Here is a 4,584-nt window from a genome sequence, read left to right as displayed (position 1 = left end):
AACATCAACAAACACAAACCTTTTTTTTTTGGAGGGGGTAAGGCAGGGCAATTGGAGTTAAGTGCTGAACATTTCAATATACAGGAAACAATTCAAAAGAGGGTCACATGTGAAACTGGATTTCTGTTAACATTTTTTTTTAAAAATCATATTAAATTTGCATGATAATAACAAAACAGCCTGTTTGTCTTTATTCATGTCTGAGTATCTCTTTGTTCTCTTACGTATATTTTTAAATGTTTCATTGATAGTCTCTTATTTTTTCTTTTCATTTCTATTCTTTTTTTGCATCACTATTATTTTCTTCTCTCCCCCATAAAAGCCCTCTCTTGTAACAAATAAATGTATAGTCAAGAAAAATAAATCAACACATTGATCATTGCACTGTCTTTCAGAATTGTTTACCTTTATGTTATTGTAGTGATTACATAAATTGTTGTGTTTTATTTTTTGTTCTACTCATTTCCCTCTACATCAATTCACACAAGTCTTTTTTGGTTTCTCAGAATTCCTCATATACATCATTTCTTATGCAATAATAATATTCCATTACATTCCTATAGCATAATTTTGTTCCTATACCGCAGTTCATTCAATGATGAACACATACTTTGTTTCCAGTTCTTTGTTATAATAAGAAAGAGGTGCTATAAATATTTTTGTACATGTGGGTCCTTTCCCTCTGCCTTTGTCCTCTTTGGGATATAAGCTTTGTAGTGTTATTACTGGCTCAAAGGGACTAACTTCATCTTCTTAAATACCAATGACACTTCCACACTGAGTGCATTGGTTAGCACAGCGTTTTTTTTTCCATTGCTGATGACTATATATTGCCCATAGGTGTACTATCGTATTTCTCATCTATTTGTCATCCTCCAAGTTTCGTCTATACATGTTCTTAGTATGATCTTACTTAGCTGAATTTCATACCAAGATCTATGAACTCTCATTTGCTTTTAAATTACTATTTGCTATCTCATGAGATGAGACTGCTAACAATCTTCTACCAGTAATGTTTGGCAGATGAGCTTGTACTTCATTTTTTAAATTATATTTTATTTTTTTCAATTAGCAATAATTTGTCTTCTAACTCTCCCACCCCAAATACTCATCCAACTTAAGAACTAAAGAAAACCAAACCCTGTTATAAATATCCAAACAATTTTCTGCATTGGCCATGTCCAAAAAAATATTCACTCATTCTGCTTTCTGACTCCTCCACCTCTCCATCAGGAGGTGGGTAGCATATTTCATTCATATTCTGGAATCATGGTTGGTCATTACACTGATAAGAGTTCCTAATTCTTTTAAAGTTTTTTTTTACCATTACCATATTGTTGTCTTTGTAAAAATTATTCTCCTGATACCATTCATTTCACTAAGCTTTAAGTCATACAAATCTTCCCAGGTTTCTTAGGAACTATCCCCTTTATCATTTCTTAAACCACAATAGTATTTGATGACATTTATATACCAAAACTTGTTCATCCATTCCCCCAATTTATAGGCAGCCCCTCGGATTCCCATTCTTTGACACTTCAAAAGAGCTATAAATACTTTTTGTACATCCTTGGAATTTGTTTTACTTAGGACTAATCTCTTCCTTAAACTCTAATTGCCTTTCCCCTTTTCCCTTTACACTCCTATTTCCCTACAGCATGAAATGTATTTCCGTACCCAACTCTCTCAACTCTCTCTCTCTCTGTTTCTCTCTCTCTCTCTCTCTCTCTCTCTCTCTCTCTCTCTCTCTCTCTCATCAGTGCTGATGAGATTCAGGTTGAAGTATCAACTGCTCTCTCATCCCTTCCTCCTTGTTTATATAACTGTCTAGTTGTGTACCCTAATAATAAGATAATGAGATACTTTTCCCTAACTTTTCCTTTCCTCCCCACTTTGGCCCCCACTGTATTCCTCTTTCTTTCCCTTTCCATTATTCTCTTAAGATCATCAAGACAGAACCATTCCCAGACCTTGTCTAATTAACTCCCTCTACAACCCCTGATGATGATCAGTATCAAAAGAGGTCTACATGTATCATCCCTCTATAGTAGAATGCAAGCACTTTATCTTTGCTTGGTCAATTATTGTTTTTATTTACTTTTTATGCTTCTCTTCACTCCTATTTAAACTCCAAAGTTTCTATACAGCTCTGGTCTTCTCATCAGAAATGCTTGGAAGTACATCACACCTGTCAGATTGGCTAACATGACAAAATGAGAAAATGATAAATGTTGGAGATTTGGAAAAATTGGAACACTAATGCATTGTTGGTGTAGTTGTGAACTGATCCCACCATTCTGGAGAGCAATTTGGAACTATGCCCAAAGGGCTATAAAAATGTGCATACCCTTTGACCCAGCAATACCACTTCTAGGGCTGTATTCCAAAAGGATCATAAAAATGAGAAAAGGACCCACATATACAAAAACATTTACAGCAGCTCTTTTTGTGGTGGCTAAGAATTGGAAATTGAGGGCATGACCATCAATTGGGGAATGGCTGAACAAGTTGTGGTATATGAATGTAATGGAATACTACTCTGCTCTAAGAAATGGGGCACAGACAGACTTCATAATAACCTACAAAGACTTAGATGAACCGATGCTGAGTGAGAGGAGCAGAACCAGGAGAACACTGTACACAATTATTATCTGTGATGACTAACTCTGATAGACTTGTCTCTTCTCAGCAATGCAAGGACCTAAGACAACCCCAAAAGACTCACAATGGAAAATGCTATCCACATCCAGAGAAAGAACTATGGAGTCTGAATGCAGATTGAAGCATACTATTTGCTCTCTCTTTTTTTTTTCTTTCTCATCATTTCTCCCATTTATTCTAATTCTTGTTTACAACATGACTAATGTGAAAATTTGTTTAATAAGAATGTATATGTAGAGCCTTTATCAGATTGCATGCTGTCTTATGGAGAGGGGAGGGGAGGAAGCAGAGAAAATTTAAAACTCAAAAACTTATGGAAATGAATGTTGAAAACTAAAATTAAATAAATTAATTTAAAGAAAAAAAAAAGAAATGCTTGGGAGTACTCTAAATTATTAGAGGTCTATTTTTCCCCTGTAGACAAACCAATATCTTTTCCCCTCTGGATCATATTCCAAGTTCTCTGCGTCTTTGTGATCTTGGCTGTTAAATCTTGTGTGGGAGAAGCACAGTCGGACCCAGCAGTTGGCAGTGCAAGTTTGTGCTGGTTGGGAGCCCAGGGATCATGGACAGATAAGACTTGGCCGAGGTTAATTGGCCTTGGTCCCCACAATCCCCCCAAAAAAACATGACCTTGACAAGCTCCATGAACTGAAGGCCAAAGCCCGGCAGATTATGAACCAGTTTGGGCCCTCAGCCCTGATCAGCCTCTCCAACTTTTCATCGATAAAACCCAAACCTTCCAACATACCCCCCACTCAAGGGTCCATGGCCAACAGTACCACAGTGGGAAAGATGGCAGGCCCCCCAGGGGGCAGGGGAAGTCTTAGTCCAGAAAGCAATCAGGTTTTGACCAAGAAGAAATTACAGGACCTGGTTAGAGAATTAGATCCCAATGAACAGCTGGATGACGATGTGGAAGAGATGCTCCTACAGATTGCTGATGACTTCATCGAGAGTGTAGTGACAGCAGTGTGCCAATTGGCCTGGCATTGAAAATCTAACACGTTAGAGGTCAAAGATGTCCAGCTGCATTTAGAGTGCCAATGGAACATGTGGATCCCAGGTTTTGGTTCAGAAGAAATATGACCCTACAAACAGGCCTGCACCACAGAGGCTCACAAACAGAGAATGACCTTGATCCGCAAAACGACCAAGAAATAACACACAGGAGGGGCAGAGAGAAGACGGCACAGCATTTGGAGACAAAAGAAAGGCCTCCACAATATTGCCTATGGAATTTTTTTGTATGCTTTAAAGAGAAGCATATATATTTTTATTAACAGTACTGCAATATCTATAGGGAATGAGGAGACCTGCCAAAAAAAAAAAACGGTCCCAGTTCCCCTCCCTTTTACTTGCCCTCTCAGAAGGGAGCAATGTATCTCAGCCCAAAGGAGGTTTTATTTGTGGTTTATCCTGAGTGGTTGTCCAAGGGATAGAGAGCATTCTGGTCTTGTTTGGTGTGACAGTAGAGGTTTCTGTTTCCTTTTCCTCCCCGTACTTTGTAACGTCAGTGTTTATATGAATATGATTTTGATTTGTTTTTCAGAAATAAAGATGTCATTAATCTAACAAAAAAAAATCTTGTGTGATACTGATTGTGGCTTCTCACTTCTTGAATTCTTTCTTTCTGGCTGCATTGAGTATTTTTTCTTTAACCTGGAAGCTCTGGATTTTGGCTATGGTGCTCCTGGGAGTTTTCATTTTGGGGTTGCCTTCAGGAGTATTCTTTTTATTTCTACTTTGTCCTCTGGTTCCAAGAAATCTGGGTGGTTTTAAAATTTCTTGAAGTATAATGTCCACACTTTTGGGGGGGTCATGGCATTCTAATAGTCCAATGATTCTTAAATTTTTCCCCCGTGATCTGTTTTTCAGGTCAATTATTTTTGCTACGAGATACTTTATATTTCCTTCTTTTTT

At 37.5% G+C, this 4,584-nt stretch overlaps 1 pseudogene; it reads left to right on the top strand.

Annotated features, from left to right (window-relative positions):
• The first annotated feature begins 3,321 nt into the window (after nt 1-3,321).
• On the top strand, nt 3,322-3,825 carry LOC118836343 (annotated as a pseudogene).
• The last annotated feature ends 759 nt before the right edge of the window (nt 3,826-4,584 follow it).

This window comes from Trichosurus vulpecula, chromosome 1 (assembly GCF_011100635.1).
Source record: "Trichosurus vulpecula isolate mTriVul1 chromosome 1, mTriVul1.pri, whole genome shotgun sequence".
Taxonomy (NCBI): domain Eukaryota; kingdom Metazoa; phylum Chordata; class Mammalia; order Diprotodontia; family Phalangeridae; genus Trichosurus; species Trichosurus vulpecula.
Note: the sequence above shows the minus strand (reverse complement) of the source record. Positions and strands in the feature narration are given on the sequence as shown.